This window comes from Somniosus microcephalus, unplaced genomic scaffold (genome assembly GCF_052327205.1).
Source record: "Somniosus microcephalus isolate GS21.2 unplaced genomic scaffold, FLI_Smic_1.0 unresolved_chr1, whole genome shotgun sequence".
Classification (NCBI taxonomy): Eukaryota; Metazoa; Chordata; class Chondrichthyes; order Squaliformes; family Somniosidae; genus Somniosus; species Somniosus microcephalus.
In genome coordinates, this window is record NW_028225179.1 from 16460196 (window position 1) to 16485021 (window position 24826).

The window sequence follows — 24826 nt, forward strand, 5'->3', positions numbered from 1 at the left end:
AATCCACTTCTTTTCTCGAGCAGTTTCCTTGAACCTGCTCACAATTCGCCCTATAAAAATAGATTCAGGGGCATCAGCGGCCGCATAGACTAATGGATAAGGCATCTGACTTCGGTTGCAAATTTTCAGTTATCAGAAGATTGAAGGTTGAAGTCCTACCACGGTAGTTTAATTATCTGGGCGACACTTTTTATACTCTGAATCTGGCGTGAAACCAACCATTTTTGACAGTCCCTCACCTGAAGTAACGGAAGGCCTGTTGCTTACATTAAGTTGATTGTGCATTTTCAACATTGTACACCTGTGTGCACGGGCAGGATAAGCGGTGAGGTTGAATTTCTTTCAGGGTAGTTCGACTTAGATGCAAAAAGCAAGAAATGGAATATCTGAGAGCAGTGTATCGGTGAGACGAGGTGGCCGAGAGATTAAGGTGTTGAACTACTAATCCATTTGTGCTCTGCACACGTGGGTTCGAATCCCATCCTCGTCGTTACTCTATTACACGTTTGATGCTGATGCCCTGTCCAAGCATTTCACTGAATCTTACTTGAAATGCAATTTTGTGAAAATTGCACTGGTGTTGCTGGTCTGTGCCCCTGCATTGCTCACATCTTGTTAAAATTAAAATATTCCAAGAAATTCCTCAACCCACCTTGAATGAAGGTGGAGATGAAATCGCTAATCGGAGACTGAGACCCCTCTCTTCCTTCTTCCTTCCTCTGAGATTGGCACCGAATGAAAGACTAGCAGCAACAGAGGCAAATGATTAGGGAGCAGAAACTTAAATTTCTCGTTTGGGGGCAATTAATTTCAACTTAATGACGAGATTTTCTGTTTTAGGGTCTTTTGTTGAGAGATAAATAATGCGCGAGAAATTCTCGTTCTTTTCAGCATTCTCTCATGGGATCTGAAACCCCAGTTTAGCATCTTACTAGAAAAGTGGCACTGCCGACAGTGCAGAACTACCTCAGTAGTGCCCTGGAGTGTCAGCCTGGATTATGCACTCAAGTCTCTGGAGTGAGGCTTGAGTATGCTACTGCTGAACCACGGCTGAAACCTAAACTCAGTTCATTTGGCTGGAGTAAAATGACGGAGATAAAGGGATAAATGATAATGGAGTAAACTTTCAACTTGGCGTCCAAGATTAAACCGGGCATCGTTATAGAAACAGCCCGATTTATGTTGCCATAGATTTCATAAGCTTTGAAAATCAGGCCTGCCTATAATGGGCGGGGTCGTGGTCAGTTGCGAATCATTCTGGGTCTGTTTAAACCGCGAGTGCTCACAGCCCCGGATCATTCTGTGTCTGTTTGAAATGGCAGAGCTCACAATCTCGGATCATTCCGTTTTTTAGAAGCAGAGCGATTTCAGCTTTGATGACCGAGTTGTTGAGTTTAACAAAATGTGTCAAAGCTCGTCCAGTATTTGAAGCCGGGACCTCTCGCATTTTAATCGCGAAATGCCCAAAGCGAGAATCACACCTCTAGACCAACGAGCCGCCGATGTCATTTCCCATTTGCATTGAGTTTCACTGCGCTGGTGCGAATCCAGCTCACAGAGGACCTGTTTATTCAGTTGAAATATTTTTATCGTTTCCTCAATCCACTTCTTTTTTCGAGCAGTTTCCTTGAACCTGCTCACAATTCGCCCCATAAAAATAGATTCAGAAGCATCAGCGGCCGCATAGACTAATGGATAAGGCGTCTGACTTCGGTTGCAAATTTTCAGTTAATAGAAGATTGAAGGTTTAAGTCCTACAAAGGTCTTTTAATTATCTGGGCGACACTTTTTATATTCTGAATCTGGCGTGAAACCGGCCATTTTTGACAGCCCCTCATCTGAAGTAACGGAAGGCCTGTTGCTGACATTAAGCTGATTGTACATTTTCAACATTGCAGATCTGTGTGCACGGGCAGGATAAGCGGTGAAGTTGAATTTCTTTCAGGGTAGTTCTAATTAGATGCAAAAATCAAGAAATGGAATGTCTGAGAACAGTGCATTGGTGAGACGAGGTGGCCGAGAGGTTAAGGCGATGGACTGCTAATCTATTGTGCTCTGCACGCGTGGGTTCGAATTCCATCTTCGTCCTTACTGTATTACACGTTTGATGCAGATGCATTTCACTGAATATTACTTGAAATGCATTTTCGTGGAAATTGCACTGGTGTTGCTGGTCTGTGCCCCAGCATTGCTCATATCTTGTTAAAATTAAAATATTCCATTGAATGAAGGTGGAGATGAAGTCGCTAATCGGAGACTGAGAACCCTCTCTTCCTTCTTCCTTTCTCTGAGATTGGCACCGAATGAAAGACTAGCAGCAACAGAGGCAAATGATTAGGGAGCAGAAACTTAAATTTCTCGTTTGGGGGCAATTTAATTTCAACTTAATGATGAGATTTTCTGTTTTTGGGTCTTTGGTTGAGAGATAAATAATGCGTGAGAAATTCTCGTTCTTTTCAGCATTCTCTCATGGGATCTGAAGCCCCAGTTTAACATCTTACTAGAAAGACGGCACTGCCGACAGTGCAGAACTACCTCAGTACTGCCCTGGATTGTCAGCCTGGATTATGCACTCAAGTCTCTGGAGTGAGGCTTGAGTTTGCTACCGCTGAGCCACGGCTGAAACCTAAACTCAGTTCATTTGGCTGGAGTAAAATGACGGAGATAAAGGGAAAAATGATAATGGAGTAAACTTTCAACTTGGCGTCCAAGATTAAACCGGGCATCGTTATAGAAACAGCCCGATTTATGTTGCCATACATTTCATAAGCTTTGAAAATCAGGCCTGTCGAAAATGGGCGGGGTCGTGGTCAGTTATGAATCATTCTGGGTCTGTTTAAACCGGGAGTGCTCACAGCCCCGGATCATTCTGTGTCTGTTTGAAATGGCAGAGCTCACAATCTCGGATCATGCCGTTTTTTTAGAAGCAGAGCGATTTCAGCTTTGATGACCGAGTTGTTGAGTTTAACAAAATGTGTCAGGGCTCGGCCGGGATTTGAACCCGGGACCTCTCGCATTTTAATCGTGAAACGCCCAAAGCGAGAATCATACCCCTAGACCAACGAGCGGCCGATGTCATCTTCCCATTTGCATTGAGTTTCACTGCGCTGGTGCGAATCCAGCTCACAGAGGACCTGTTTATTCAGTTGAAATGTTTTTATCTTTTCCTCAATCCACTTCTTTTTTCGAGCAGTTTCCTTGAACCTGCTCACAATTCGCCCCATAAAAATAGATTCAGGGGCATCAGCGGACGAATAGACTAATGGATAAGGCGTCTGATTCCGGTTGCAAATTTTCAGCTATCAGAAGATTGAAGGTTGAAGTCCTACCACGGTAGTTTTATTATCTGGGCGACACTTTTTATATTCTGAATCTGGCGTGAAACCGACCATTTTTGAAAGTCCCTCACCTGAAGTAACGGAAGGCCTGTTGCTTACATTAAGCTGATTGTGCATTTTCAGCATTGCGATCTGTGTGCACGGGCAGGATAAGCGGTGAGGTTGAATTTCTTTCAGGGTAGTTCTACTTAGATGCAAAAAGTAAGAAATGGAATGTCTGAGAGCAGTATATTGGTGAGACGAGGTGGCCGAGAGAATAAGGCCGATGGACTGCTTAATCCATTTGTGCTCTTTACACGTCGGTTCGAATCCCATCCTCGTCGTTACTGTATTACACGTTTGATGCTGATGCCCTTTCCAAGCATTTCACTGAATCTTACTTGAAATGCAATTTCATGAAAATATTCCAAGAAATTCCTCAACTCACCTTGAATGAAGGTGGAGATGAAATCGCTAATCGGAGACTGAGAACCCTCTCTTCCTTCTTCTTTCCTCTGAGATTGGCACCGAATGAAAGACTAGCGGCAACAGAGCCAAATGATTAAGGAGCAGAAACTTAAATTTCTCGTTTGGGGGCAATTAATTTCAACATAATGACGAGATTTTCTGTTTTAGCGTCTTTGGTTGAGAGATAAATAACGCGCGAGAAATTCTCGTTCTTTTCAGCATTCTCTCATGGGGTCTAGAAGCCCCAGTTTAACATCTTACTAGAAAGACGGCACTGCTGACAGTGCAGCACGACCTCAGTACAGCCCTGGAGTGTCAGCCTGGATTATGCACTCAAGTCTCTGGAATGGGGCTTGAGTTTGCTACCGCTGAGCCACGGTTGACACCTAAACTCGATTCATTTGGCTGGAGTATAATGACGGAGATAAAGGGAAAAATGATAATGGAGTAAACTTTCAACTTGGCGTCCAAGATTAAACCGGGCATCGTTATAGAAACAGCCCGATTTATGTTGCCATAGATTTCATAAGCTTTGAAAATCAGGCCTGCCTATAATGGGCGGGGTCGTGGTCAGTTGCGAATCATTCTGGGTATGTTTAAACCGGGAGTGCTCACAGTCCCGGATCATTCTGTGTCTGTTTGAAATGGCAGAGCTCACAATCCCGGATCATGCCGTTTTTTTCGAAGCAGACCGATTTCAGCTTTGATGACCGAGTTGTTGGGCTAAACAAAATGCTTCGGGGCTCGTCTGGGATTTGAACCCGGGATCTCTCGCATTTTAATCGTGAAATGCCCAAAGCGAGAATCATACCCCTAGACCAACGAGCCGCCGATGTCATTTGCCCATTTGCATTGAGTTTCACTGCGCTGGTGCGAATCCAGCTCACAGAGGACCTGTTTATTCAGTTGAAATATTTTGATCTTTTCCTCAATCCACTTCTTTTCTCGAGCAGTTTCCTTGAACCTGCTCACAATTCGCCCCATAAAAATAGATTCAGGGGCATCAGCGAACGCATAGACTAATGGATAAGGCGTCTGACTTCGGTTGCAAATTTTCAGTTATCAAAAGATTGAAGGTTGAAGTCCTACCACGGTAGTTTAATTATCTGGGCGACACTTTTTATGCTCTGAATCTGGCGTGAAACCGACCATTTTTAACAGTCCCTCACCTGAAGTAACGGAAGGCCTGTTGCTTACTTTAAGCTGATTGTGCATTTTCAACATTGTAGATCTGTGTGCACGGGCAGGATAAGCGGTGAGGTTGAATTTCTTTCAGGGTACTTCTACTTAGATGCAAAAAGCAAGAAATGGAATGTCTGAGAGCCCGGCATTAGCGAGAAGAGGTGGCCGAGAGGTTACTACGTGATGTGACTGCTAATCCATTGCGCTTTGCACGCGTGGGTTCGAATCCCATCCTTCGTCCTTACTGTATTACACGTTTGATGCTGATGCCCTTTCCAAGCATTTCACTGAATTTTACTTGAAATGCAATTTTGTGTAAATTGCACTGGTGTTGCTGGTCTGTGCCCCAGCATTGCTCATATCTTGTTAAAATTAAAATATTCCAAGAAATTCCTCAACCCACCTTGAAAGAAGGTGGAGATGAAATCGCTAATCGGAGACTGAGAACCCTCTCTTCCTTCTTCCTTCCTCTGAGATTGGCACCGAATGAAATACTAACAGCAACAGAGGCAAATGATTAGGCAGCAGAAACTTAAATTTCTCGTTTGGGGGCAATTAATTTCAACTTAATGAGGAGATTTTCTGTTTTAGAGTCTTTGGTTGAGAGATAAATAACGCGCGAGAAATTCTCGTTCTTTTCAGCATTCTCTCATGGGGTCTGAAGCCCCAGTTTAACATCTTACTAGAAAGACGGCACTGCTGACAGTGCAGAACTACCTCAGTACTGCCCTGGAGTGTCAGCCTGGATTATGCACTCAAGTCTCTGGAGTGAGGCTTGAGTATGCTACCGCTGAGCCACGGCTGAAACCTAAACTCAGTTCATTTGGCTGGAGTAAAATGACGGAGATAAAGGGAAAAATGATAATGGAGCAAACATTCAACTTGGCGTCCAAGATTAAACCGGGCATCGTTATAGAAACAGCCCGATTTATGTTGCCATAGATTTCATAAGCTTTGAAAGTCAGCCCTGCCTATAATGGGCGGGGTCGTGGTCAGTTGCGAATCATTCTGGGTATGTTTAAACCGGGAGTGCTCACAGTCCCGGATCATTCTGTGTCTGTTTGAAATGGCAGAGCTCACAATCTCGGATCATGCCGTCTTTTTAGAAGCAGAGCGATTTCAGCTTTGATGGCCGAGTTGTTGAGTTTAACAAAATGCGTCAGGGCTCGTCCGGGATTTAAACCCGGGACCTCTCGCATTTAAATCGTGAAATGCCCAAAGCGAGAATCATACACCTAGACCAACGAGCCGCCAATGTCATTTGCCCATTTGCATTGAGTTTCACTGCGCTGGTGCGAATCCAGCTCACAGAGGACCTGTTTATTCAGTTGAAATATTTTTATCTTTTCCTCAATCCACTTCTTTTTTCGAGCAGTTTCCTTGAACCTGCTCACAATTCGCCCCATAAAAATAAATTGAGGGGCATCAGCGGACGCATAGACTAATGCATAAGGCGTCTGACTTCGGTTGCAAATTTTCAGCTATCAGAAGATTGAAGGTTGAATTCCTACCACGGTAGTTTAATTATCTGGGCGACACTTTTTATACTCTGAATCTGGCGTGAAACCGACCATTTTGACATTCCCACACCTGAAGTAACGGAAGGCCTGTTGCTTACATTAAGCTGATTGTGCATTTTCAACATTGTAGATCTGTGTGCACGGGCAGGATAAGCGGTGAGGTTGAATTTCTTTCAGGGTAGATCTACTTAGATGCAAAAAGCAAGAAATGGAATGTCTGAGAGCAGTGCATAGGCGAGACGAGGTGGCCGAGAGATTAAGGCGATGGACTGCTAATCTATTGTGCTCTGCACACGTGAGTTTGAATCCCATCCTCTCGTTACTGTATTACACGTTTGATGCTGATGCACTTTCCAAGCATTTCACTGAATCTTACTTGAAATGCAATTTCGTGAAAATTGCACTGGTGTTGCCGGTCTGTGCCCCTGCATTGCTCATATCTTGTTAAAATTAAAATATCCCAAGAAATTCCTCAACCCACCTTGAATGAAGGTGGAGATGAAATCGCTAATTGTGAGACTGGGAGCCCTCTCTTCCTTCTTCCTTCCTCTGAGATTGGCACCGAATGAAAGACTAGCAGCAACAGAGGCAAATGATTAGGGAGCAGAAACTTAAATTTCTCGTTTGGGTGCAATTTAATTTCAACTTAATGACGAGGTTTTCTGTTTTAGGGTCTTTGGTTGAGAGATAAATAATGCGCGAGAAATTCTCGTTCTTTTCAGCATTCTCTCATGGGATCTGAAGCCCCAGTTTAACATCTTACTAGAAAGACGGCACTGCCGACAGTGCAGAACTACCTCAGTACTGCACTGGAGTGTCAGCCTGGAATTATGCACTCAAGTCTCTGGAGTGAGGCTTGAGTATGCTACCGCTGAGCCACGGCTGAAACCTAAACTCAGTTCATTTGGCTGGAGTAAAATGACGGAGATAAAGGGAAAAATGATAATGGAGTAAACTTTCAACTTGGCGGCCAAGATTAAACCGGGCATCGTTGTCGAAACAGCCCGATTTATGTTGCCATAGATTTCATAAGGTTTGAAAATCAGTCCTGCCTATAATGGGCGGGGTCGTGGTCAGTTGCGAATCATTCTGGGTATGTTTAAACCGGGAGTGCTCACAGTCCCGGATCATTCTATGTCTGTTTGAAATGGCAGAGCTCACAATCTCGGATCATTCCTTTTTTTAGAAGCAGAGCGATTTCAGCTTTGATGACCGAGTTGTTGAGTTTAACAAAATGTGTCAAAGCTCGTCCAGGATTTGAACCCGGGACCTCTCGCATTTTAATCGCAAAATGCCCAAAGCGAGAATCACACCGCTAGACCAACGAGCCGCCGATATCATCTTTCCATTTGCATTGAGTTTCAGTGCGCTGGTGCGAATCCAGCTCACAGAGGGCCTGTTTATTCAGTTGAAATATTTTTATCTTTTCCTCAATCCACTTCGTTTTTCGAGCAGTTTCCTTGAACCTGCTCACAATTCGCCCCATAATAATAGATTCAGGGGCATCAGCGGACGCGTAGACTAATGGATAAGGCGTCTGACTTCGGTTGCAAATTTTCAGTTATCAGAAGATTGAAGGTTGAAGTCCTACCACGCTAGTTTAATTATCTGGGCGACACTTTTTATACTCTGAATCTGGCGTGAAACCGACCATTTTTGACAGTCCCTCACCTGAAGTAACGGAAGGCCTGTTGCTCACATTAAGCTGATTGTGCATTTTCAACATTGTAGATCTGTGTGCACGGGCAGGATAAGCGGTGAGGTTGAATTTCTTTCAGGGTAGTTCGACTTAGATTCAAAAAGCAAGAAATTGAATGTCTGAGTGCAGTGCATCGGCGAGACGACGTGGCCGAGAGATTAAGGCGATGGACTGCTAATCCATTGTGCTCTGCACACGTGGGTTTGAATCCCATCCTCGTCGTTACTGTATTACACGTTCGATGCTGATGCACTTTCCAAGCATTTCACTGAATCTTTCTTGAAATGCAATTTCGTGAAAATTGCACTGGTGTTGCTGGTCTGTGCCCCTGCATTGGTTGAGGGAGGGGCAAGACTGGCAGCTCAATATTCCGGGGTACAGAATCTTCAGGCGAGACAGAGGGGGAGGTAAAAGAGGAGGGGGTGTTGCAATATTAATTAAGGAGTCAATTACTGCAGTAAGGAGGGATGATATATTAGCAGGTTCCTCTAATGAGGCCATATGGGTGGAGCTTAAAAACAAAAAGGGGGCAAGCACTTTGTTGGGAGTGTACTATAGGCCTCCAAACAGTCAGGGGGAGATAGAGGAACAGATATGTAGGCAAATCTCAGAGAAATGTGCAAATAATAGGGTAATAATAATGGGGGATTTCAACTTCCCCAATATTAACTGGGATAGTCAAATTGTGAAAGGCTCAGAGGGTGTAGAATTCTTAAAGTGCATCCAGGAGAGCTTTTTGAGCCAGCATGTAGAAAGTCCTACAAGAGAGGGGGCAGTACTGGACCTAATTCTAGGGAATGTGGCCTGCCAAGTGTAAAAAGTGCTAGTAGGTGAGCACTTTGGTGACAGTGACCATAATATGGTGAGATATAAGGTGGTCATGGAAAAGGACAGGGATGGGCCGGAAATAAATGTTCTAAATTGGGGGAAGGCCGATTTTAATAGGATAAGGCAGGATCTGGCCAAAAGGGACTGGGATCAGCTCCTTGGATGAAAATCCGCATCGGAGCAATGGGAGGCTTTCAGAAGGGAGATTGAGATCATACAATGGCAACATCTTCCCGTAAAAGTCAAGGGTGGTTCCAAAAACCACAGGGAACCTTGGATGTCAGGGGATATACGAGAATGGATTAGGAAAAAAAGGAGGGCTTTTGGCAGATACAAAAGGCTAAAGACGGAGGAAGCCCTAGAGGAGTAAAAAAAGTGCAGGGGGATATTTAAAAAGAAATTAGGAGATCAAGGAGGGGCCATGAAATAACACTGGCGAGCAAAATAAAGGAAAATCCTAAGATATTTTATAAGTATATTAAGGGTAAGAGGATAACTAGGGAAAAAATAGGGCTCATTAGGGACAAAAGTGGCAATCTGTGTGTGGAGCCGGAAGATGTAGGAGGGGTTCTAAATGAATTTTTTGCATCTGTTTTCACTATGGAGGAGGACGATGTAGACATAGAAATAGGGCGGGGGGACTGTGATATGCTCGAACATATTAACATCGAGAGGGAGGAGGTATTGGCGCTTTTAGCAGGCCTAAAAATGGATAAATCCCCAGGCCCGGATGAAATGTATCCCAGGCTGCTGTGTGAGGCAAAGGAAGAGATTGCAGGGGCTCTAACACATATATTCAGGACCTCTCTGGCCACAGGGGATGTGCCAGAGGACTGGAGAACCGCTAATGTCGTACCATTATTCAAGAAGGGAAGTAGGGAAAAACCGGGGAACTACAGGCCAGTGAGCCTAACATCAGTGGTAGGAAAATTATTGGAAAAAATTCTGAGGGACAAAATTAGTCTCCACTTGGAGAGACAAGGATTAATCAGGGATAGTCAACATGGCTTTGTCAAGGGAAGATCATGTCTGACTAATTTGATTGAATTTTTTGAGAGGATTACTTGGTGTGTGGATGAGGGTAACGCAGTGGATGTGGTATACATGGATTTCAGTAAGGCCTTCGATAAAGTCCCGCACAGGAGACTGGTCAAGAAGGTAAGAGCCCATGGAATCCAGGGTGCCTTGGCACATTGGATACAAAACTGGCTTAGTGGCAGAAGGCAGAGGGTGATGGTCGAAGGTTGTTTTTGTGACTGGAAGCCTGTGGCCAGTGGGGTGCCACAGGGATCGGTGCTGGGTCCCTTGCTGTTTGTGGTCTACATTAATGACTTGGATATGAATGTAAAAGGTATGGTCAGTAACTTCGCGGATGATACAAAAATTGGTAGGGTGGTAAATAGCGAGGAGGGTAGCCTCAGTCTGCAGGACGCTATAGATGGGTTGGTCAGATGGGCGGAACAGTGGCAAATGGAATTTAACCCGGAAAAGTGCGAGGTGATGCACTTTGGGGGGACTAACAAGGCAAGGGAATACGCAATGAATGGTAAGACCCTAGGCAAGACGGAGGTGCAGAGGGATCTGGGTGTGCAAGTACACAGATCCCTGAAGGCAGCGGAACAGGTGGATAAGGTGGTAAAAAAGGCATATGGGATACTTGCCTTCATTAGCCGAGGCATAGAATATAAGAGCAAGGAGGTTATGATGGAGCTGTATAAAACACTGGTTAGGCCACAGCTGGAATACTGTGTGCAGTTCTGGTCGCCACAGTTCAGGAAGGATGTGATCACTTTGGAGAGGGTGCAGAGGAGATTCACCAGGATGTTACCAGGGCTGGAGCGCTTCAGCTATGAAGAAAGACTGGGCAGATTAGGTTTGTTTTCCTTGGAGCAGAGGAGGCTGAGGGGGGACATGATTGAGGTGTACAAAATTATGAGGGGCATAGATAGGATGGATACTGAGGAGCTTTTTCCCTTAGTAGAAGGGTCAATAACTAGGGGGCATAGATTCAAGGTAAAGGGCGGGAGGTTTAGAGGGGATTTGAGAAAGAACTTTTTCACCCAGAGGGTGGTTGGAGTCTGGAACTCACTGCCTGAAAGGGTTGTGGAGGCAGGAACCCTCACAACATTGAAGAAGCATTTGGATGAGCACTTGAAATGCCATAACATACAAGGCTACGGACCAAATGCTGGAATATGGGATTAGATTAGACAGGGCTTGATGGCCGGCACGGACACGATGGGCCGAAGGGCCTCTATCCGTGCTGTATAACTCTATGACTCTATGACTCTATTCCAAGAAATTCCTCAACCCACCTTGAATGAAGGTGGAGATGAAATCGCTAATCAGAGACTGAGCACCTTCTCTTCCTTCTTCCTTCCTCTGAGATTGGCACCGAATGAAAGACTAGCAACAACAGAGGCAAATGGTTACGGAGCAGCAACTTAAATTTCTCGTTTGGGGGCAATTTAATTTCAAGTTAATGACGAGATTTTCTGTTTATGGGTCTTTGGTTGAGAGATGAATAATGCGCGAGAAATTCTCGTTCTTTTCAGCATTCTCTCATGGGATCTGAAGCCCCAGTTCAACATCTTACTAGAAAGACGGCACTGCCGATAGTGCAGAACTACCTCAGTACTGCCCTGGAGTGTCAGCCTGGATTATGCACTCATGTCTCTGGAGTGGGGCTTGAGTTTGCCACCGCTGAGCCACGGTTGACACCTAAACTCGGTTCATTTGGCTGGAGTGAAATGACGGAGATAAAGGGAAAAATGATAATGGAGTAAACTTTCAACTTGGCGTCCAAGATTAAACCGGGCATCGTTATAGAAACAGCCCGATTTATGTTGCCATAGATTTCATAAGCTTTGAAAATCAGGCCTGTCTATAATGGGCGGCGTCGATGGTCAGTTGCGCATCATTCTGGGTCTGTTTAAACCGGGAGTGCTCACAGTCCCGCATCATTCTGTGTCTGTTTGAAATGTCACAGCTCACAATCTCGGATCATGCCGTTTTTTTAAAAGCCCAGCGATTTCAGCTTTGATGACCGAGGTGTTGAGTTTAACTAAATGCGGTGGGGCGCGTCCGGTATTTGAACCCGGCACTTCTACGTATTTTAATCGTGAAATTTTCTCAGCGAGAATCATACCCCTAGACCAACGAGCTGCCGATGTTTTGTTTCAAGTTGCATTGCGATTCCCTGCGCTGGTGCAAACCCAACTCGCAGAAGTCCTGTTCATTCAGTTAAAATGTTTAACTTTTCCTCAATCCGCTTCTTTTTGCTAGCAGTTTCCTTGAATCTGCTCACAATTCTTCCCATAAAAAGAGCCGCAGCAGTATCAACGACCGCGTGGTCTAATGGATAAGGCGTCTGACTTCGGTTGCGAGTTTTTCAGCTATTAGAAGATTGCAGGTTCGAGTCCTGCCGCGGTCGTTTAATTAACTAGGCGACGCTTTTTCTCTTCCGAATCTGGCTTCAAACCGACCATTTTTGACAGTCCCTCAACTGAAGCAGTGGAAGGCCTTTTGCTTACATTAAGCTGATTGTACATTTTCAACATTGTAGATCTGTGTGCACGGGCAGGATAAGCGGTGAAGTGGACTTTCTTTCAGGGTATCTCTGCTTAGATGCAAAAAGCAGGAAATGCAATGGCTGAGAGCAGCATACGGTTGAGACGAGGTGGCCGAGAGGTTAAGGCGATGGACTGTTAATCTATTGCCGATCTGTACGCGAGGGTTCAGATCCCATCCTCGTCGTTATTACGTTTGATACTGGTACACTTTCCGAGCATTTAACTGAATCTTGCCTAAAATAAGCTTTCAAATGCAATTTCGTCAGAATCGCCCTGGTGCTCCTGGTTTGTGCCCCATGCATTACTCATATCTTGTTAAAATTAAAAGAGACCACTGCAATTCTTCAGCTTCTTGAATGAAGGTGGAATCAGTGATCGTGATTCGGAGATTGTCGAAATCCTTCTTTCTTCTGCTGAGATTGTCACCGATTGAAAGAGTAGCGGGACCAGAGGCAAATGATTAGGGAGCAGAAACATAAATTTCTCCTTTAGGAGGCAATGTAATTTCAGAAATATTTATCAACCTTAATGACGAGATTTTCTGCTTTAGTGTCTTTGGTTGAGATATAAATTATGGGCGAGACATCCTCGTTCTTTTCGGCATACTCTCATGGGATCGGATGGCCCGGTTTAACGTCTTACTAAAAAGACGGAGGCACCAACAGTGCAGCACTACCTCAGTACTGCACTGGGGTGTCTGCCTGGATTATGTGCTCAAGTCTCTGGAGTGGTGCTTGACTTTGCTGCTGCTGAGCCACGGCTGACACCTACACTCAGTTCATTTGGCTGGAGAGAAATGACGGAGATAAAAGGAAAAATTATAATGGAGTAAACCTTCAATTTGTCGTCCAACAGAAATGCGGGCATCGTAATCGACAGCCTGTTATAGAAACAGTCCGATTTATGTTGCCATCGATTTCATAAGCATTAAAAATCAGGCCTGTCTATAATGGAATGGGTCGTGGTCAGTTGTTAATCACTCTGGGTCTGTTTAAACCGGGAGTGCTCACAGTCCCGGATCATTCTGTGTCTGTTTAAAATGGCAGAGCTCACAGTCCCGGATCATTCCATTTTTTTAAAAGTAGAGCGATTTCAGCTTTCATGACCGAGGTGTTGAGTTTAAGTAAATGCGGCGGGGCTCATCCAGGGTTTGTATCCGGGACTTCTCGCATTTTAAACTACAGAGTTACTCTAAGCAAGAGTCATACCCGCTAGGCCAACGAGCCGCCGATAGCCTGTTTCAAGTTGCAATGTGATTCCCTGCGCTGGTGCAAACCCAGCTCGCAGAAGTCCTGTCGGGACTCAAGCTGAGCATTGGTGAGCAACTGGGACGTCCGAAGGTCGTGAAAGGTGCTATAGGAGTGCAAGTTCTCTTTTTTACTGTTTAAAAACTACTAACATATGCATGATGTTTATTTGTAGGAACAGATGGTCATCGACCTGAAACCTTGACTCTGCCTTCCTCTCCCCACAGATCCTGCCAGGGTGTCCCAGCATGGCCCGTTTATAAATGTTGATATTAAATAAATGATTCCTTCTGCAGAGGGGAAAGAGTTAAAGTGACATCGCTGGCAGTTTCACTGAATGGTGTAATAAAGACAATAATCTAATAAGTCTTTGCAGTAGTAAGCTTTTTCTAAATTGCTGAACTGGCAGTTGAGATAACCTAAGCGGTTGTGTTAGAACTGCATACTGTGTCACTTACAGACAATTGCAAATAGTCAGATGTGGAAACCATAAGAGGCCTAGAGGATATAAGTTCTATTCTGGCAGGAAAGTAAAACAATGAGTTGGAAGTAAAGAGGCCTAGGGAGGCAGGAAAGGAGGACAATGAGTCAGAAGTACAATGATGATGAGACCCTATCTGGCATAAGCAAAGATCATAGGTGCAACAACAGCATGGGGGATAATTGACATAAAGGTTTACGATAATAAAAGTGGTGCTTTAATGTTATGCAGCATAGGCAACAAATCAGTGAACATGCATAAGGCCAAGGTCCAATCAGGTGGTAGGAATGAATTCTGAACGAGCTGGACATATGTGTTTTAATGTATAAAAATGTAGTGTTTGCTGTACCAATTTGGTGAAGTCTGGCTAAGACAGAGCAGATTGTCTCCCCACCAGTGTACTAAAGAAGACTTGATTATCGATCCGAAAACCTTGTGTCAAGTGTTTGTTGAAAATACTCCACATCAATTGGCATCACGAACAGGATCCTCACGGACAGGAAGCATGGGCGAGTGAAGCTGAGCCTTAAACGTGAGTACTTTTAAAAACCAAATACAGTTAGGGCAAGGCAACACCGTCTCATGTCCACCGCCTCCTTTTGAATCAAACAACTAAAAGGTATGAATCGATAAGTCAAGCAGCTTTGGGGTGCAGGTGAAATGCACGGAAGTGTAGGCGTGGTATGTGTTGCAAGTAGTGCGTTAACTTTGGAGAAAAAGCCTAAAGCATAATTCTGACAACTCCAGTTCCAAGCAATGCTGAAAGTTTAAGCATACCTCTGACAACTCCAGTTGCCAATAATGCTCAGCATACATCTGACAACACATTACCCAAACAAAATTGTTGCCAGTATGGACTCACTCTGTGAGAGTAAATAAGGGAGGTACCTCTGAGAACTGCGGCTGCAAGTAACATCTCAGTAAAGCAAGGATGGTACCTCTGACAACTGCGGTTGCAAGTACTGCCTCACTCTGCGAGAGTAAATTACGGGACATACTGCTGACAACAATTAACCATGGAAAGTGAAAAACTCGAGTGGGGACCGGTGGGGTCTCTGACACGCTATTTAGCGGACAAAAATAAAAGATTAATTGATAAAATTGTTAATAACGATTGGCAAACGAAGGACCCACCGGCCAAACAAAGAGAATGGTAGGCTAAAGAAACAAAATTAAAGGAAGAAAAGGCCATCATTTTAGTGGCTCGCGCATATTATGAGTTGAGTAGCCATGCTCAAATTTGGACCAAAAACGGGCGCGAAAATTGTACCGAAGTACCAGTAATGGCAACAGATCCTGCAGCGCCATCAGAGGTGAAAAGAGTATTCAAGGACAGGATAGACTGGGATGCGCTAAGCCAAAAAGGGGCTGAACATGACCTCGACTATAATGATGGGGAAATCGCGCCCCCATATGACGACATAAAAACGGCACCTATTAAGGTGGAATTTATTCCGGGCACCCCGGCGGTGCCTACACTGTTGGGGCATCCACAGGCACCATTACCATCCCAGCAGTACCAGTTCAGATAAAAAACACTTACGTACCTTTCTCCCCAGGAGATAAATTAAAGTTGCTTCAAATACTGCCGGAACTAAAGCCCCGACAGAGTAATGCCATATTCTGACAGAAACTAAGAGAAATGAGAATAGGTCAGAACTTCCAAAACCGGGATGCTGATGGAGTAGTGAGGGCAAAAATTAGTGAAGATATGTGGGGTCAATTACCTCAACAATATAGGGACGGAACATGGTGCCAAAATGAACCCCGACAAAGCAGCAACGAGATGTGGATTATACAGCATTTAGGACTGCTGTTACGCACGTTTTAGGATTTGTACAAGTAAAGTAGGGACAAGTCATGGGAATTAGTCAGGGGAAAGGGGAGTCCGCCCATGACTATGGAGAACGGAAGTGGACTAGTTTTGTAGCCCACTCAGGTATAATAGCAGCGCAACAAGACAATTTGGCATTTTTTAAAATGTACAAGGAAGGGCTGTGTGGTGCACATCAGGCCATACTGAAAACTGGATTGGTCACCATGCAGACCTTTGATGAACTGAACAGATGGGCGACCGAGGTAGACAACCAGCAGAAAGTTAAAGTGGCTGCCTTGGAGGAACAGATAGCTGCAGTAAAGGAGATGGCAGAGCTAAGCGATCTCACAGCCATCGGATCAAATCAAAGCTCTGCAGTCCTGCCACATCCAGTCGTGAGTGGTGGTGGACAATTAAACAGTTAACAGGAGGAGGAGGCTCCAAACATATCCCGATCCTCAATGATGGTGGAGCCCAGCACGTGAGTGCAAAAGACAAGGCTGAAGCATTTGCAACTATCTTCAGCCAGAAGTGCCGAGTGGATGATCCATTTTGGCCTCCTCCTGAGGTCCCCAGCATCACAGATGCCAGTCTTCAGCCCATTCAATTCACTCCACGTGATGTCAAGAAACGGCTGAAGGCACTGATAACTGCAAAGGCTATGGGCCCTGACAACATTCCGGCAATAGTACTGAAGACTTGTGCTCCAGAACAAGCTGCGCCTCTGGCCAAGCTGTTCCAGTACAGCTACAACACTGGCATCTACCCGGCAATGTGGAAATTGCCCAAGTATGTACTGTCTACAAAAAGCAAGACAAATCCGACCCAGCCAATTACCGTCCCATCAGTCTACTCTCAATCATCAGCAAAGTGATGGAAGGTGTCCTTGACAGTGCCATGAAGCGGCACTTACTCAGCAATAACCTGCTAACTGACACCCAGTTTGGGATCCGCCAGGGCCACTCAGCTCCTTACCTCATTACAGCCTTGGTCCAAACATGGACAAAAGATCTGAACTCAAGAGGTGAGGTGAGAGTGACTGCCCTTGACATCAAGGCAGCATTTGTTCGAGTGTGGCATCAAGGAGCCCCAGCAAAACTGAAGTCAATGGGAATCAAGGGGAAAACTCCCCATTGGTTGGAATCTTACGTTGCACAAAGGAAGTTGGCTGTGGTTGTTGGAGGTCATTCATCTCAATCACATGACATCACTGCAGGAGTTCCTTAGGGCAGTGTCCTAGGCCCAACCATCTTCAGCTGTTTCATCAATGACCTTCACTCCATCATAAGGTCAGAAGTGGTGATGTTCGCTGATGATTGCACACTGTTCAGCACCATTCGAGACTCGTCAGAAACTGACGCAGTCCGTGTCCATATGCAGCAAGACCTGGACAACATTCAGACTTGGGCTGACAAGTGGCAAGTTACATTCGCACCACACAAGTGCCAGGCAATGACCATCTCCAACAAGCGAGAATCTAACCATCTCCCCTTGACATTCAATGGAATTACCATCGCTGAATCCCCCACTATCAACATTCTGGGGGTTACCATTGATCAGAAACTGAACTGGAACAGCCATATAAATACTGTGGCTACAAGAGCAGGCCAGAGGCTGAGAATTCTGCAGCGAGTGTCTCACCTCCTGACACCCCAAAGCCTTTCCACCAAATACAAGGCACAAGTCAGGAGTGTGATGGAATACTCTCCACTTGCCTGGATGAGTGCAGCTCCAACAACACTCAAGAAGCTCGACACCATTCAAGATAAAGCAGCCCGCTTGATGGCACTCCATCCACCACCTTCAACATTCACTCCCTCCACCACCGGCACACTGTGGCTGCAGTGTGTACCATCTACAAGTTATACTGCAGCAACTCGCCAAAGCTCCTTCAACAGCACCTTCCAAACCCGCGAACTCTACCACTTAGAAGGACAAGGGCAGCAGACGCATGAGAGATAAATAATGGGCGACAAATCCTCGTTCTTTTCGGCATACTCTCATGGGATCGGAGGGCCCGGTTTAACGTCTTACTAGAAAGACGGAGGCACCAACAGTGCAGCACTACCTCAGTACCGCACTGGATTGTCAGCCTGGATTATGTGCTCAAGTCTCTGGAGTGGTGCTTGACTTTGCTGCCGCTGAGCCACGGCTGACACCTACACTCAGTTCATTTGGCTGGAGAGAAATGACGGAGGTAAAGGGAAAAATTAAAATGGAGTAAACCTTCAGTTTGTCGTCCAACAGAAAAGCGGGCATCGTAATCGGCCGCCTGTTATAGAAACAGTCCGATTAATGTTGCCATCGATTTCATAAGCATTGAAAATCAGGCCTGTCTATAATGGAATGGGTCGTGGTCAGTTGTTAATCACTCTGGGTCTGTTTAAACCGGGTAGTGCTCACAGTCCCGGATCATTTTTGCCCTCACTACTCCATCAGCATCCCGGTTTTGGAAGTGTCTGTTTAAAATGGCAGAGCTCACAGTCCGGTATCATTCTGTTTTTTTTAAGGTAGAGCGATTTCAGCTTTCATGACCGAGGTGTTGACTTTAACTAAATGCAGCGGGGCTCGTTCGGGATTGGAACCTGGGACCTCTCACATTTTAAACCACAGAACTAATCTAAGCAAGATTCATACCCCTCGACCAACGAGCCGCCGATGGTCTGCTTCAAGTTGCATTGCGATTCCGTGCGCTGGTGCAAACCCAGCTCACAGAAGTTCTGTTCATTCTGTTAAAATGTTTATCTTCTCCTCAATCCGCTTCTTTTTGCGAACAGTTTCCTAGAATCTGCTCACAATTCTCCCCATAAAAAGAGGCTTAGTAACATCAGCGGCCGCGTGGCCGATAGCTAAGGCGTCTGACTTCGGTTGCGAGTTTTTCAGTTATCAGAAGATTGCAGGTTTGAGTCCTGTCGCGGTCGTTTAATTAACTGGTCTGTGCCCCGTGCATTACTCAGATCTTGTTAAAATTAAAAGAGACCACTGCAATTCTTCAACTTCTTGAATGAAGGTGGAGCAGTGATCGCGATTCGGAGATTGTCGAACTCCTCCTTTCTTCTGCTGAGATTGTCATAGAATGAAAGAGTAGCGGGACCAGAGGCAAATGATTAGGGAGCAGAAACATAAATTTCTCCTTTAGGAGTCAATATAATTTGAAAAATATTTATCAACCTTAATGACGAGATTTTCTGTTTTAATGTCTTTGGTTGAGAGATAAATAATGGGCGAGAAATCCCCGTTCTTTCCGGCATACTCTCATGGGATCGGAGGGCCCGGTTTAACGTCTTACTAGAAATTCGGAGGCACCAACAGTGCAGCAGTACCTCATTACTGCACTGGAGTGTCAGCCTGGATTATGTGCTCAAATCTCTGGAGTGGTGCTTGACTTTGCTGCCGCTGAGCCACGGCTGACACCTACACTCAATTCATTTGGCTGGAGAGAAATGACGGAGATAAAGGGAAAAATTAAAATGGAGTAAACCTTCAATTTGTCGTCCAACAGAAAAGCGGGCATCGTAATCGGCCGCCTGTTATAGAAACAGTCCGATTTATGTTGCCATCGATTTCATAAGCATTGAAAATCAGGCCTGTCTATAATGGAATGGGTCGTGGTCAGTTGTTAATCACTCTGGGTCTGTTTAAACTGGGTAGTGCGCACAGTCCCGGATCATTCTGTGTCTGTTTAAAATGGCAGCGCTCACAGTCCCGGATCATTCCGTTTTTTTTAAAGTAAAGCGATTTCAGCTTCCATGACCGAGTTGTTGAGTTTAACTAAATGCGGCGGGGTTCGTCCGGGATTTGAACCCGCGACCTCTCGCATATTTAAGCCACAGAAATTCCTTAAGCGAGAATCATACCCCTGCACTAATGAGCTGCCGATGCTCTGCTTCAAGTTGCATTGCGATTCCCTGCGCTGGTGCAAACCCAGCTCACAGAAGTCCTGTTCATTCAGTTAAAATGTTTATCTTTTCCTCAATCCGCTTCTTTTTGCTAGCAGTTTCCTTGAATCTGCTCACAATTCTCCCCATAAAAAAAAGTTCAGTAGTATCAGCAGCCACGTGACCTAATGGATAAAGTGTCTGACTTCGCTTGCGATTTTTTCTGTTATCAGAAGATTGCAGGTTCGAGTCCTGCCGCGGTCGTTTAATTAACTGGGCGACGCTTTTTATGTATATGCCTCGGCTGACTCCTCCCACGAGTCCAGGTATAAAGGTGACTGCTCCACAGTCCCTCTGTATTCTGGACCGGTCGACCACTCGAGGCACACCTTCATTCTCTTGTTAATAAAAGCCTGTTAGTTACTTGCTTAATCTCAGTCTTTTCAGTTATTGATAGCGCATCACCCTGCTCGAATACACAGTCCGACCAATGTTTTTCATTCCAAGTATGTATCAGTAATTTGAGCCGTGCCATGAGCTAAGTGCAGCATGCTTGGGAGGAAAATGCGACTTTGGACTTGAGACTCTGTAGGATTTTTCTATTAACTCTCTTCACTCTTTAGGGTAATCAGAACTAAGATCAACCAAGGCTTTAAGCTTTTCTATCAAATTGGATTTATTAACATTTAAATACACAAGCTTTGAACTTCCCCAGGCAGAACGGTGAAATGCTATCTGCAGTGCCTTTAACCAATTGGCCATGCTGAATTCAGAAATATCTGATGCTGCACTGATTGTTACATAACCATTTCGTTGGTTTGGTGATATTAAATTTGCAGCAAATTCTTAAAATTGAAAAGAGTCGCAGCGATCATTGCAATAAACTAAACCCTCCGATATTAAGAGTATGAAATATCCTGCAGGATAATGAAAATAAACAGCAGGAATATTGTGTTCTGCTCCCACGTGATACAGATCAGCCTCAGCCTCTGCTCCCTCCCTGAAACTTTGCTACAATTGTACAGGGTCTTGGTGAGACCACACCTGGTGAACTGTGCAGTATTTTGCTTTGTCTTTTATTCTTTCATTAACAGAAACACGAATGCGACTGGGGAATTGAAACACAAGGTAAGGTGAGCATTGATTTTCAGGGGTAGCATTCTTGCCTGCCACGCAGCGACCCGGGTTTGGTTCCCTGTCAATGCAAAGCTAATTACTAAAGTATTCTCAGGTTCGATTGCGGTCGCTCTACACAATTCGATTAAGATGCCCAACAGAGAAAATAACAGAGTTTATTTCACATTAAGTTCATGCCAAAGCTCGTTCGGTCTCATTACTCACAATGACGGATTTCTTTCCAAACGATGCTTTTTTATTATTATTTATATTTATATTTTCATTGCTGTTTTTGCAACCGTGCAAACTACCGCCACATCTCCAACCTCCCTTTCCTCTTCAAAACCATTTACATGCTGTCGGCTCCCAATTCCGTGTCCATCTATACCGGAACTCCATGCTTTAATCCCCTAATCAAGTTTCCACCCCACCACAGTACCGAAATTGATTTTAACAAAGTCACAAGTGACATCCTATGTGACTGTGACAAAAGATAAACTATCCCTCTTCACCCTTCTCGAACTCGCTATAGCATTTGACATAGTTCACCACACCATGCTTCTCCAGCACCTCCACGCCGCCGTCCAGCTGGATGGGACTGCACACGCCTGGTTCCATTCTTATCTATTCAGTCTTAGCCATAGAATCATCTACAATGGCTTATCCTCCAGCTCCCGCACTAATATCTCTAGTGAGCCCAAGGATCTATGCTTGGTCCCCTTCTATTCCTCATCAACAAGCTTTCCCTTGGCAACATCATCCAAAAGCACAGCGTCAGTTTCCACATATATGCTGATACCCAGTTCTACCTCATCACTGCCGCTCTCCACCGCCCACCCACCCCCACCAGTGCCTCTGTTTTGTCATTCTGCTTCTACATAATCCAGTACTGGTTGAGTGGATATTTCTTCTAATGGTATACGCGGAAGACCAAAGCCATTGATTCCGGACCCCGCCACAAACTCCATTCCCTCGCCATCAACTTTATCCCTCTCTCACTCGTCACTGTCTGAGGTTGAAGCAGACTATTCACAAACTTGGTGACATATTTGACCCCGAGAGGAATTTCTGACAACATATGCGCTCCATCACCATGACTGCCTGTTTCCACATCCGGTACATCGCCCGACTCCATCCCTGCCTCGGCTCATCTGCTGCTAAAAAGCTCATCCATGCCTTTGTTAACTCTAGACTTGACAATTACAGTGCACATCTGGCCGGTCTCCCACGTTATATCCTCCATAAATCTGAGATCATCCTGGCTGCCCGAGTCCTAACTCGCACCAAGTCTCGTTCATCCACCACCCCTGTGTACAGAACAGGAAGCTGGGTAGCTATGGAAACCCGGAGGGAACAAGAACTTTTTCATTTCGTGTCCAACTTTTGACAAAGCAGAATCGCTGTATGGCAGCTTTCTACCAAATATGATTATGGAGCCTGAAATTACAGGCAGCTCGAGTCATAGTAATGAAGCATTAAATGCGTGCATAATTGTTAATACATCAATGTTGCAGCACGCACGAGGCGAGATGTGTTGTGTTGCACCATAAACTGACGGCTTTTCACTATAATATTGCGCTCGTTTGGGATTTGAACCTAAGATCTCTCGCATATCAGTCAGATGAAACGCCTTAGCGAGAATCACAACACTAGAGCAACAAACCACTGGCCACATTGCCGTTCAGCCAGTGTATGATTTCATGGCCAGCCACATCCATTCAGGCAGCCTTTGACACCACTTCTGTCCATCCAATCCAAATTCAAATTGCAGCAAAGCTCGTTGACATAAAGTGTAGGTCGTTGAGGTGCCTTTATTCCAGAATATTTGCAAACACCCTTGCGCTTGATATTCACCCGGATTGATTTGGGAACATGCTTTCTGAATTTTCAACGGCAGTTCTAGGTCAAAAGCCGGGAGCAAAATGAGGACTCACCTGGGATTTGAATCCAGGACTTCTCTCAAGGTTCCAACCAATAAACCCGAAGTGAGAATCATACCCCTAGAACAACGCGCCAGCTGGTGGAAGCAAGTGCACTCAAGAGGTATCCATTGTAGTGTATGTACCTTTAAGAGGAACTATGTTTTTGAAGCCCCTGTATACTGTAGTACCAGTAGTGACCACTCGGATATATAAGCCTGTGTAGCGTCTTGTGTTGTTAGTTCACCTCCAGACTTTGTTCAGTAAACACTTGTTAAATCAATTCCTGCATTCCGTGCCTCCATTAACACACGGATCTAACAGTGGCGACGAGTTAGAAACGAACTTACCTGCAATTCGGCAGCACCTCAAGGGGATCGATTCCTCAGACGAAGATCGAAGCCAGAAGCAAGAAAAAAAATTAAAATATAAATAACTCGAAGAAACTCGAAAAAGAGGGCCACGCTTGGTCTCCAGTCTGTGGTTTCGCCAGCTAAACGGGCTGGTGGCAGGTAGTGCACTGATCCTTCCTGGGCTGCGGCGGGCTAAAGCTCGATCGGGTGGCTCTGCAATGGGGCCGGGCAGCGAGTCGGGAAGCAGAAGCAAAGAGAGAGAGAGGGTGGAGCACTCAGGGCGCAGCCAGTGCTGCAAAGCAGGTCAGCGTTCGGACCGAGCAGAGGGAGGGGAAAGTCTCAGAGGGTCCGCTCCATGACGGGAACGGTTCTCCAAGTAACGGAGAAACTATTGAAGCGATATATAAAAAAAAAAATAGGCATAGCGCGAAAAGCTGCAGGTCGCAACGGGAACAGCGGAGAAAAGCGTTGGCAGCAGCGGCAGAGGCAGGAAAGCGCGTGAGGTGCCATCTTAACTCGGCGGGGAAGAAAGAAAAGTGCGGGAAGCGCCAATTTAGATTTTCAAGATGCCGAAGACTGGCAATATTACTGCTTTCGATAGTGATATAGAAGATTGGACCACATATGTGGAAAGAGAGGAGGTATATTGCAAGGCGGATGATAAAAAGGCATCGGTACTTCTAAATCTGATGGGCGCAAGGACATACGGGCTGTTATGAAACTTGATCACTCCAGCCAAACCGATGGACAAGAATTTTAAAGAGATTGTTGATACCTTACAGGAGCATTTAAACCCAACACCGCTGCTGATAGCGGAACGATTCAAATTCTTCAGGAGGAATCAGCACAAGAATGAAAGTAACGCTGATTACCTCACCGAATTACGAAAGCTGTCAAAGCACTGCCAATTCGGGGCAGGACTGGCAGGTTCTCTTCGAGACAAATTCGTCTGCGGTCTCCTAAGCGAAGGGACACAGAAAAGATTACTTTCTGAGAAAGATTTGACACTGGACAAGGCTTTCAGTGTGGCTGTATCATACAAAGCAGCAGCAAGAGGAGCTGCAGAGATACAGCAAAAGCCACAGGACTTCGGCACCCATGAAATCACACGGGGATTCGAGAGATATTATTGCTGCGGCAGATCCACCCATGACCAGAAGGACTGCTGGTTCAAGGGCAAAGCATGCAGGTAATGCGGAAAGATGGGACACATTGCATGTGTATGCAGATCTGGAAAGAAATCCGCTGACAGTAAAAAGGTCAATAAGGAAAAGTACAGAAAGGTACAAATGATGACGGACAGTAGCTCCGAAGACCAGAAGAGCGATAGCAACTCCGGAAACAAGAGACTAAGCTGTCTCAAATTACATAATGTAATTGCCAAAGAAGATTACCAGACCATTTGGGTTAACCTCACGATAGCGGGGTCC

General features: G+C 45.2%; 1 non-coding gene across 1 annotated transcript; it reads left to right on the top strand.

The window, feature by feature from the left end:
- The first annotated feature begins 407 nt into the window (after positions 1-407).
- On the top strand, positions 408-490 carry trnas-acu (transfer RNA serine (anticodon ACU)). Its single transcript has one exon. It is a non-coding gene; the product is annotated as a tRNA-Ser (tRNA).
- Positions 491-24826: the final 24336 nt, after the last annotated feature.